Here is a 12,354-nt window from a genome sequence, read left to right on the forward strand (position 1 = left end):
CATAGGTGTTTCTATGGCAAGCCGAGGGGTAGCACTGGCAGCGGACAGTACTAGTTTAAAAACCTCTGGTTAACTTTCATGCATTACAGTTAAATTAAAGTGCATTAAGACAAACCTTAAAAATTTACAGTAGTGTTCAAGAGTCTTGAGCCATCTAACCTCTATTTGTATTTTGATAGAAAAATGAAATATAGGTACAGTGATTTACTGAAATGTTCAAACATACGTGGAAATACAGTTTATAAAACACTGTAAAGGCAGAGTTTGTATTCTGTTTGAAAGTCGATCTTTGGTATGACCAAGTTTACTCTTCAACACCATCTGAACTCTGTCCAAGCCCACTTGTAATTTCTGTAACTACTCCTCAAGAAAGGTTCTTCATGCTTCGTGAAGGACATTTCAAAGTTGCTCTTAGATGTTGGCTGCCCTCTGTTATGTTTGTTTGTCATCAAGATGATCACACACGGCTTCAGTAATGATTTGGTCCAAGCTCTTAGGAGGTGAATCTATGACAGATAATGTTCCATTATGTGTTTTTCTATCCAGGTATGCTTTCACTGCATTGATATTTTGATTGGGGTCATTGTTATTCTGAAAAATGAAGTTGCTGCTATCCATCCATTCTCTTCCACTTATTCAATTCAAGGTTGCTGAGGAGCTCAAGCCTATCCCAACTACCATAAACAGGCCATAATATTAGACAGGTCACCAGGCTGTCCCAGGGCTAACATAGAGAAAGAGACAACTTTGTCCTGTCTCCCTCCCCTCACCCAAACTGGTCAATGAGCTTTGTAAGGTTTCTTCCTGTTAAAAGGGAGTTTTTCCTTCCCACTATCGCCAAAGTGCTTGTTCATAGAGGGTCATCTGATTGCTGGAGTAATTCTGTATTCTTTTGGGGTATTTACCTTACAATATAAAGCACCTTTATAGGGACTGTTGTTGTGATTTGGCGCTATATATATAAAATTGAATTGAATTGTTAACCCCTTCAGACTTGTTGCTGATTTCAAGTCCAGTTCTTGTGTAGTCTGGCATGCTTCAGCCTTTTCTGATGATTCTGTTCCTTAAGATTGGCTTCTGGACAGCCGTCCTTCCAATGAGACCAAATCTAATGAGAAACAGGACATGGATTAACTGATGGGTCATTTGCATCACTGTGTGAGGTCTGGATTTTTTTCTGTATTTCCCCATTGTTAATGTGCTCTAAATAGTTTTTCACAGCTGTCAATTCTTCTTTTGCTCTCAACTTATTTAACTGCTGGGATGTTTCACTCGTGTTTGAAGCTTTCTGAAAAATGTGGCTAATCACAGTTAGATTTGAAGAGCTTTTCCCCTTAATAAACTTCTTTGTTTAGTGTCACAATTTGTTTGATGATTTGAAAACTATCCCAAAAAGTTTCATAGCACTTTAGGTGTCATATTTGATTACTTTTCTTGGCAGAGTTTAATTTAATGGCCTGGCTTCCTTTCTTATTAAACATACACTTCCAGTCACTGTGACCAAATAGTTCAGTCTTTGTTCCATTAGACCACAATAGAAAAGATTTCCATCTGGGCAACTACAAATTTCTGTTGAGTTTAAATGTATTGCGATACTGCGATATCTGCTTCTAATAAAACATATATTTACACATATTCTTAAACTCTCTAAATATAGTAGTCAGGTGTTATATATATTAGTCAATAAAGAAAAAACAGGTTTTCTCAGTGTTCATAGTTTTACTGTATGAGATAATAACACCAGGAAAAAGGGAAAAACATTCATTTGGTGAGTAAAAGAGACATACGGCTGCTTTCCAAGTCAAAGTTTTTTATAAAACACAAAGAGAAAGAAGTAACATGTATTTACAAGAATGTACAGTGAAAAATATAATATAAAAACAAACATGCATCGCCTTCAAAAATTCGAAGATACTTCAAATAAATTGTCGTTTGAATAAAAAAAAAGGATAAAAGGTAAATGGGTGCAAATAACTTTGTTGTTTGCAAAACTGGTGCATATGATTTCAAAATTGACAATTTATATTTGCATTTAAAGTTATATATAACTTTTTCTACTCAGATTTTATGTTTTTTGTCTGATTTTAGATCAATTGCGTTAATACAGTAGTCAAAATTAAAATATAACTGTAAATTCAGACACGTGAGGTTGTGCTGAAAAGAATGAGACCAAGCAAGGCAAAGTAAACAGTTTTTAAAGGTAAACTGTGGAGGAAACATCAAAAGTAGTTAAAAAATGGCCATTATACCCTAGACCCCAGAGGGTTAAACATTTTTTTAAAGTAACGCAATAGTTACTTTTCAAGTAATTAATTACTTTTAGAATCTTGTAACTCAGTTACTAACTGAGTTACTTTTTTGAAGAAGTAACTAGTAGCTATAATTAATTACTTTTTCAAAGTAACTTGCCCAACACTGGTCATAAATTGTATAGGTACACTGCACAGTCACTCGCCTAACCTACTGATAGAATTTCATTTAAAAACAAACTTTTGGGTTTTGTCTATGTCACAAATATTTCAATCCAGTGGAATATAACTTTATTTATATAAGTGTCATATCACAATAATAATTGTCTCTAGGTGCTTTGTATTGTGAAGGAAAGACCGTGCATTAATAGAGAAAAATTTACATCCTGTTAGAAAAATTAAGGAGGACCGACGTAAAAAAAAGTTAAGTCGAGAGAGATGCTGAGATTTTTCACTTTATCCAACTTCATCAAACAAAAAGATTTTTATACTCTTGTTTGTCAGAGGTAGAAAATGTTAAAAGGAACTATTCCTGTGAACACAATTCCTCTGTGTGAAGATGACGAAGCTACCAAAAGGCTGCCGCTGTACACTGTGCCCGGCCAAAGCACCGCCCAATTATAGTTTGGAACCACAGATAATGAAGTAACAGGATGATGTTTGATACATGTGCACAGTTAAAGACTTACACACTGTCCTTTCCATCTTTCCATCAATTGTTTGACTGTCTACATTATTACAGTTCACTTGATAATTACTAATAACTTCACTTAATGACTTGTTGCAGTCCTGAATTTGAGATATGAACATATCCTGCGCCTAACCATTTGTGAAATGGCCACGGGCCAGGAGTGCAGTCTTTTGTTGTGGGGTCATGTGGATCTGTTTTATTGGTTGCTGACAGTTTAGTTAAATACTGATCCTGGTTCCTTGATATGTTTTTTGCTTACAAACCTTACATGCCTGCTTACAAACAAAGGCTAAAGCAGCAACCACCAATCAGGAGTGAGGTCGCTCGCTGGACGGACCAATCAGTGGCCGCGCTGCAGGACGCACTGGATGACGCAGACATGTTTCGGCGCAGCTCTGATGACATCAACATGTTTACGGAAGCGGTTGAGGGATTTATCGGGAAACTAGCGGACGACACAGCAGAAGGAACTATCATCCGAACGTTTCCCAACCAGAAGCCGTGGGTGGATAAAAACATCCGCGACGCTCTGAGATCACGCACCGCTGCCTACAATGAAGGGCTCGTCTCCGGTAATATGGACCTATACAAGGCTGCGTCCTACAACGTGCGCAGCGCGGTCAGAAAGGCAAAGTGGAGATAAGGGGAAAACTAGAGTCACAGCTCATAGTGCGACTCTAGGAGCCTGTGGAAAGGACTGCGGACTATAACGGACTATAAACGACCAGCTTCTTCAATGATGAATGCCGACACTTCACTGGCTGATGAGCTGAACACGTTTTATGCTCGCTGCGACGCCACAGCAATTAAAACAACAAACGGCTGCGCGCGCTCGGAGTGCACCAGTGAAGAAAATGCATTCATCATCACAGAGCATGCCGTGAGGAACACCTTCAGGAGGGTGAACACCAGGAAGACAGCAGGACCAGATGCAATCCCTGGCCGGGTCCTTAGAGCCTGCGCTGATCAACTAGCACCGGTGTTCACAGAGATCTTCAACCTCTCCCTGGCCCAAGCTGTGGTTCCCACGTGCTTCAAACAGTCCATTATTGTTCCTGTTCCAAAGAAACAACAGCCCGCTTGCCACAATGACTACCGTCCAGTAGCACTGACTTCAATTGTGATGAAGTGTTTTGAAAGGCTGATGAGAGATCACATCACTTCTTCACTTCCTGCTACCATCGACTCACTTCAGTTTGCTTACCGGACTAATCGTTCCACAGACGATGCCATATCTCACCTGCTCCACACATCCCTGAGTCACCTGGACACTGGCAGAGGGAATTATGTTAGGATGCTGTTCGTGGACTACAGTTCAGCATTCAACACAATAATTCCCTCTAAGCACCAAGTTGAAGGATCTAGGACTCAGCTCATCACTGTGTCAGTGGATCCTCAACTTCATCACAGACAGACCCCAATCAGTGAGGGTGGGAAAACAAGTCTCCCCCTCCATCTCACTCAGCACTGGAGTGCCTCAGGGCTGTGTTTGAAGCCCCCTGCTGTACTCACTGTACACTTATGATTGTGTAGCCACATCCGACACCACCTCCATTCTCAAGTTTTCTGACGACACTGCTGTTGTGGGCCTGATCTCCGACAACATCGAGACGGCCTACCTGGAGGAGATTAGGAACCTGGAGACCTGGTGCCAGGAGAATAACCTCCTCCTAAACATCAGCAAGACTAAGGAGCTGATCGTGGACTTCACTACAAAGCAGGCGAGGAATTATGAGCCCCTGGTCATCAGTAACACACCAGTGGAGAGAGTGGACAGTTTCCGATACCTGGGTGTCCACATCACTCAGGACCTGTCATAGTCCTGTCACATCAACTCCCTGGTTAAGAAAGCCCGTCAGCGTCTCTTCTTCCTCAGAAGACTTAGAGACTTCCATCTGCCACTGAAGGTGCTCAAGAACTTCTACTCCTGCACCATCGAGAGCGTCCTGACGGCAAACATCTGCACCTGGTTTGGGAACAGCACCAAGCAGGACAGACGAGATCTGCAAAGGGTGGTGCGCTCGGCAGAACGCATCATTCAATCAGAGCTCCCTGACCTGCTGTCCATCTACACCAAGCGTTTATTTATTTTTTTAACAGCGCATTGTGTTCTGCGTCCTGATTGGCTGTAGACTGTAGATTGTCAGTCAATCTCGTGCCGTGTCTCCTGTACAGTACAGGATGTGTTGAGCTTGTCAAATTTACATAAATTGCTAGCAGTGTGACTCTGAAGTGCTGTACTATATGTTTGTACGTTTTCTCCCTAACAAACAACAATGTCGACGAATCATTTTGCACCGTCAAAGGCAACCGCGTGTGCCTTTGGTTTCATTCTATAATACTGGGCTTATTTTTCTATAAAGGTTTGAACTTTGAGAGTTTAAACAAGAGAGAAAAATGTGAAAATGTCTGAGAAAAGTGTATAAAGTGTGTAGTGACGGGTTTTACAGCCTTTAAACATCTATAATAATTGTAAAAAATAAAGTTGGCTACTTCACGGGTTTCACCTATCACCTTTCACACGACGGACCACTGTATATGCTAACTAACAACAGATACAGATATCGAATACATATAGAAAATAAGAAATATATGATATTATGAGCTGACGAAATATAACTGGGACATGATGTGCAAAATGCTTTCACTGAATCCAGTGTGCAAAGTTTTTATAGCCAGAGTAAATAAGTGTGTTATTGCAACATGTTAACTGAGCAGTGATCTGAGGGGCCGTTGTTGTAGTCTGACAGCCCAGGGAAAGAAACTATTCTTATGCCGTGAGGTGTTGGTTCTGATGGACCGCAGCCAGGGGGAGGTGTCACAAACAGTTTGTGTCCAGTGTGAGGGGTCCCCAGCAATATTCCTTGCCTGCCTCAGTGTCCTGCAGTTGTACAGGTCTTGTAGGGAAGGCAGATTGTAGCCAATCACCTTCTTAGACACACTGCAGTCTGTGTACCAGATGGTAATGGAGGAGGTGAGGATTGATTAATTGATGGAGGAGTAAAACTGCACCATCATTGACTTTGACAGGTTGTATTTTTTCAGCTGGTGCAGGAAGGACATTCTCTGCTATGCCTTGTTTATGAGAGAGCTGATGTTAAGCTCCCACTTTAGGTCCTGGGAGGTGCTGATTCCATGAAGAAGAAGGCCTTCACTGTCTCCACTGGGCAGGCATACAGGAAGATGGGATCTGGGGAGGCTGGTTTCAACCTGAAGTCCACTATCATCTCTCTGTTATGGCAGCATTGAGCTCCAGATTGCTGGCACTGCATCAGGTCACAAGACTGTCAGTCTCGCTCCTATAGGCCGACTCATCTCCACCTGCACCTGTGGTGTCATCTGCAAGCTTCAGTTTGACGGACTGGTGTCTGGAGGTGCGGCTTTTAAGTGTACATGGAGAAATGCGGAGGAGAAAGTACACAGCCTTTCTGATTCCATTATCAATATCACTTATAGGTGAACTGGAAGCTAATAGAGCTGTTTAAGAACATGACTAAGGGATGGATCCACTCGAAAAGGAAAGTTTAAAACCTAATCTTAAAAGTAGAGAGTGTCTGTTTCCATAATCTAAACTGAGAGCACAAGGGCCTGAAAATTCTCCTTGCTGGGTTATCTCTAAACTGGATCACAGAACAAGAATCTTAGTCAAGCATGCCCATTTCTTTATTGTGTCCTGATATGTACAGTTGGCCCTACCTGCCTGTAGCATTGTGTTAAATCAAAGCCTTTAGGTTTATTCCTTCTTCTGTGATCTCTCTGTCTGTATGTCCTCACACAGGCTGACAGAAAGATGTCTGGCGCTAGATGTTTGCTGTTTGTTTCTACAGCTTGATCTGTTACTTTGCCATGCATCCTGTTCTCCTCCACAAGAGCATTTCTAATGGAATTTGTCTCAGGCAGTCTCCTCTGTTGTCAGTCTGTATCAGTTCTCCCTGCAGCATTACAAGGGCCAGTGAAGGTGTCTGTAGCTGCTGCCTACAGCTCTGTTGTGCTTTTCTTGTCACTCAGTCTTTAAAAAAATCAACAACAAAACCCCCCAAAACAAAGCCCTGTTTTCTCTCTGTTAGCTTTGTGCAATAATGCAGTGCATACGCCACACTTAGAAAGGTTCCTTGTGTCAAATAAATAAATAAATGGAAAATCACTGGCACGTTCTTCAAAAGGTGGTTGGTTCCAAAATTTAAGCCGCTGACATTAATTGTTGTAAAACTGTTGTAGGAAATTTGCTACTATTTTGAAACATGAGCCACCATCAGCCAGAGTTACAGTCCACCACATCAAAGGGCCTGCTGTGTGTGCACGTGAGTGCTGGGGTAGGGGTTGTCATCTTGAATTAACATGGATGGATTCTCTTTAGTCTTTACTTTGTTATGCAACCCCAATTCGGTTGAACAGATTCAAGTACAGACTGTACGTCTAAAAATAAATATTTTCTGGAGTTCCACAGAATTATATCCTTGGGCCTATATTTTCCACATATACACTGGGCCACCTACACATGAGACCAAGGGTCAGCAACCTTGGGCACGCGTGCCCCAGCTGGCACGCGAAGAGTTAACTGATGGCACAAGCATAGCTGGACGGGCCGATGATTTTTTTCAGCACCACGGAAAAACACGGATACATCCGTAGAATTCACAATGTGTTTTCGGGACTTTCAGGTGTTTAGACCAATGTTTTCTTTTCTGATCAAACCAGAAAGGTTTGTCAGCTGGATTTGTCTCGCATTAACTGGCTCGAAACAGAGGACATCGAAATGCAGCTGATTGAACTGAAAAGCTCGACTCTGTGGGGTCAAAGTTTGCAGAACTACAGACGCAGCTGGAATCCACAGCTGTGCGTGTTCATGGAGCTGCATGTTCACCTGCTGGACGTCACTACCTGACAGGTTTAACTGTCTTCAGAACATTGCAGAGGCCTTATTGACAGTGTTTGGCTCCACACATCTGTGTGAGCAGGTTTTCTCTCACATGAGTCCTCAGGTCTGAATGCTGGACACTGGGAGACCTGTGTCTCTGAGTGGGAGACCAGAGATCACATTAACATGTGTGTCTCTGTATCAACAAACATGTCATATTGGCCCAGTTTATTTTTTTTATCATTGTTGTGAGGAGACCATAAATAGCATTTGTATTTTCTGTTGTACAGTTCATTTGCTGTTATGGATAAAAAGTCTTTTTTTTGTTTCCAAACAGCTGATAAGTATTCGCTGATAGCTGCCTACATCTGCGAACAAATATAATCCTATAAAGTTGTTCTATATAGTGTGTAACTGTTAATATAGAGCGTTATTACATTTATTGCTAATGCAGTCATATGGCACATTGGCTTCTGAGGAAATTTTAGATGCACTCGTCATCATGCCGACCCCTGCATTAGACCTATAGACGGTACCTATTTCCCAGATTTATTACCATGTTGAAAGTTCTCCAAATGCATTTTGCTCTTTTGTTAATTATTTCATTTAATTCTGGTTTTAGTTTTCTCTGGTGCTACAATGCCTTACCACAATAACATATAATTAACATTCTAATGACCTGTTCTTTATAAGTCACCTTGGGCAATACACTGCCAACTTTGTCATTTTATGTTAAGGGAATAAGACCCATAGATGTGGGCTATATCACAAACCAAACACTTTTATGCAACAACCCATTTCACATACAGACTTTAGAGAATATGAAAAGCATTGTTGTGGTGTGTTGTGTGCCTTTACTTTGCACTAAACGTACAGCTTTTCCAAAATATGATTAATTATTTTTCCAAAGGTCTTCATGCTGCAGATACAATATAAAGTATTTTGTTCAGCTTTAAGCTCTGCAGTCTCTAACTCACACTATAAAAAGGCTCCTAGAGTTGCTGGATTTTTTAAGGTATTATGAGATTGTATTTATATGTATGAGGGAGAAATTAATTTGGCTCCTTGCAACCTTTCTACCCTCCCTGGTTCTTGAAAGACTGGCTGAAGAGGCATAGATTAAAACAGATGTGCTGAAATAATACTGGAGTAGGACTTAGTTTGGCGCCGCCTGGGGATCATTGATTAAAAAAAAACATGTCTTTAGCTTGAGACAAATCCAGTCCTGCAATGATACCCCACAGCTTTGTGGACTATGACACTCCCTGTACCCAGTCCAGGCACGAGGCGAGCAGGAAAATAAAGATAGAGTTGTTGAGCCACCGAATCTTTAGCCAACCCCAAGGTTGGAGTTGCAGATACTGGGATTACATGGGTCAATTATACACTTAATCTGCCTTTGCTCACAGGGGATTAGGAGCACGGCTCATTGATTGATTTGAAGCATTTCCGCTGACCTTGGGTAGTTGTCAGATTCACAAGTATGGTGAAATTGCACTCCTCTACGACCAAAGATAAAGAGCTTTTTAATCGCTGCTGCTTCTGCCGTCTCTGTGTACCAACTGCCGGAGGGCTGAAGTAAAGTGGAGTGAGGGCACGGGTCAAACTGAGCTGTAGATTGTGGGATTTAAGATCGGTGCTGTCTGCACTGCTGTACTTTGGTCACAGCGGGTGGGTTTGTGTTAGTGTTGTGTGTGCGGAGTGCAGTGTGTGTATGTGTGGAGGGGGGGGGGGGTTAGCAGTGACAGAGAATGCCGTCATACCAATTGGCTGTCACCACTTTGCCATCTCTGGTCATGAGCTGCCAGGCTAAGTGAACAATTTAATCAACACCATGCAATCTTAACTGCTGTCCTTATCTGACTGGCTGAAAGTTTTATTTGAAGTACTGTGGTGAAAAAACTGAAAGTGTTTATCTATTATTTATTCTGATCTCAGCAAATATAATTCAGTTTTATTTATATAGCGTCAAATCACAAACACCTCAAAGCTCTTTATGTTGTAAGGAGAACACCCCACAATAATGGGCACTGCATATCAACAGAGCTAACGTTTTTAGAATTGCGTCTTTCAAATCCACTTTTTTACTTCTCATAGAGAAAGATCAGTTGTCCTCACCCCGTCCACAACAACATGACTGCGATGCTGCACTGATCCTCTCGTTGTTTTTTATGCTACCGAGTAATCTGTTGTTTAAATGACACTAAAAGGATTACACAAGCAAACAGGGAGTCATGGTTACAGTCATATCAGTAATATTAACCATAATCATAATCATAATAATGATATTATTATTATTGTTATTAATATTGTTGTTATTCTTGTTATCATCATTATAATAATAATAATAATAATAATTTATTATTATTATTATTATTATTATTATTATTATTATTGTTGTTGTTGTTGTTGTTACGAAGAACGAAGGACAGCCAGGCAGAATATGTTACACTGACTGTGTTTTTTCATAACATGCTCTGAAAGGTTTCACTTCTGTTTAATGAAGTCTGTAAGCAGCTTAGAGTTCTCAATAATTACTGGGAGAGAGAGCATTTTGTTTCCCTGCTTGGTTTCTTTTTGGCCTAAATCCTCTGTGAGCATACCCAGCTCCATGGTGTTGGGAGGAAACGGCTAAGGATGCTAAAGCCACGATCATCCCGAGAGGAGGGAAATACAAGTTTAATGGAGACTTCTCTTTTGTCGGGTCCTGCTGGTTTATTGATGATGACCAACAGGGTCAATTGATTGAGGACACGCATGTCATCTCTCAGGTCTCTATCACTCTTTCACAGCCCCTTTTCCTTCTGCTTTGTTATAAAGGGAGGTACGGTGGCATTTGTTTGATTAACTTGTCTGACAAAAGTGACAGCTGCTCATGTGTGTATGTGGATGAGTGGCCCAGCGCCGCTCCCTCTTTGTACATCTGTCAGAGCCTGAGCAGGGTGAGCAGGGTGAAAAGAGACAAATTGGACCCAAAAAGAAGGCCATTCACCTTCCCCAGACCCCCCTCCAGTGTTCCACCCCTCTATCCCATTCAGGTGCTCGGCAGGACCCTCAAGTGCTTGCTGGCTTATTCCATTTTCACTCCCCTCATAGAGTTCTCTGAGCCCACAAGTGTTTTAGCCCTCTTTTTTCTTCCCTCAATCCTCCCCTAAGCGGCTCTTTGTAAGTAGAATGGCTCACTTTTCTCAGGGCCTGAAGCTGCCGGGTTTTTTTCTTTTTTATTGTCTGCCACAGAGCTTTTCTGACGCTCTTTGTATGTTTACTCAATGACTGGTCGCTGACCGTAATTCCAACTGTTTAGTTCCTCACAACATGGCCCCTCAACCCATTTCACCCACCACCCCAAATATACACCAATCCCTTCTCCAAGCCACCGTGTTTTTATAATGCTGCGCCGTATTTTCTCTCTTATCTGCTGAATTGCAGGTAGAAGGAGATGCATTTAGCTGTTCTTCTTAACTTTTTAACCAGCTCTCTTCATGAAGCGCCCACTGTGCTCTTTTTATGGCTGTCCCAGCTATGACTATGGTCAATGGTCAGCTGCAATTTGTGCCATACCCAAACATGAGCTGTGGCTCACGGAGTTTATGTAAAAAGCTCATTTTTTATACTAAAGGTGATGTTTGTATTTGTGCACCAATAGCCTAATCACAGAAAAATGGTTCACATTCTCCAAACGCCTGCTTTACATTAGCAGCAACTTTTCTAACTCTATAGAAGACCCTTGGCTCCAAAATCATTGGCCACATACAAACTGTTCCCATAATGTTTATTGCTTGTGTTACTTCATAGCAGGACATTTGGGGGAATATATCACTGTTTACGAAAAATAGGAAATTAAATCTGTGAAAATTAATTTGACCTTTTAGAATGTTTGGATACCTTTGCAGTCAAAACATTTTGATTGGGAGTTCCCCAGCTCTGGGGGGGTCCCCTGTTGTACTAATTCATAAAATAATTGATCACTGGACTGAAGACATCAGAAAGTTGTTTTTATCATCATTGCTAAATTGTGAAAGTAGCTTTCCATTAGTATCCACATTCGTCATCGGAATATCAGGTTTTAAATCATTGAGCAATATCTAAAGAAATAGACTCACATCAGTGATTTCTGGAATTCCATGTTGTACAAGAACATCCTTAATTCTGTGAAAGGTTTTACATGTTCGCTGAGGGTCAAGCTTGGCCGTGCAGGGTGGGCAGAGGGGAGGTGCTCTGACCTACTGTCTGAGTTACTATGGTAATTGAGTGTCGTCATCAATGGACCCTCACTGCTGAGCTAGTGAGCCGGACTAGAATAGACCAGCAGTGGGCTCTGGAAAGCAGAGCAGGTAGGATTAGACAAGCCCTTTGTGTAAAGTGCATAATGTCTTGCAGTCAGATTTAAAGACCTCCCACCCCCACCACCTTAGTCTTATTTGTTTCTTTGTTTGTGCGAGTATGCTTATATGAGCTATGTGTGTACACTAGTGTAAGCAAGTGTGTTGTCAAAGTGAAAAAGAAGAAAAAGTAGTCTTGCTTTACGGCACTCAGCGGCCTCCCTTCTCCTTCAC

At 41.5% G+C, this 12,354-nt stretch overlaps 1 protein-coding gene across 7 annotated transcripts in view; it reads left to right on the forward strand.

Moving 5' to 3' along the window:
• Positions 1-12,354, forward strand: part of LOC113023063 (calcium-dependent secretion activator 1) — a 361,073-nt gene that overhangs the window by 323,932 nt on the left and 24,787 nt on the right. Inside the window, exon 28 of one of the 7 annotated variants that reach the window (XR_003272492.1) lies at positions 6,055-6,314. The exons of the other annotated variants lie outside the window; for them this stretch is intronic. The gene's annotated coding sequence lies outside the window, so the exon portion shown is untranslated. The remainder of the gene's footprint in view (positions 1-6,054; positions 6,315-12,354) is intronic. 7 annotated transcript variants of the gene reach the window in all.

This window comes from Astatotilapia calliptera, chromosome 5 (genome assembly GCF_900246225.1).
Source record: "Astatotilapia calliptera chromosome 5, fAstCal1.2, whole genome shotgun sequence".
In the NCBI taxonomy this organism is placed as follows: domain Eukaryota; kingdom Metazoa; phylum Chordata; class Actinopteri; order Cichliformes; family Cichlidae; genus Astatotilapia; species Astatotilapia calliptera.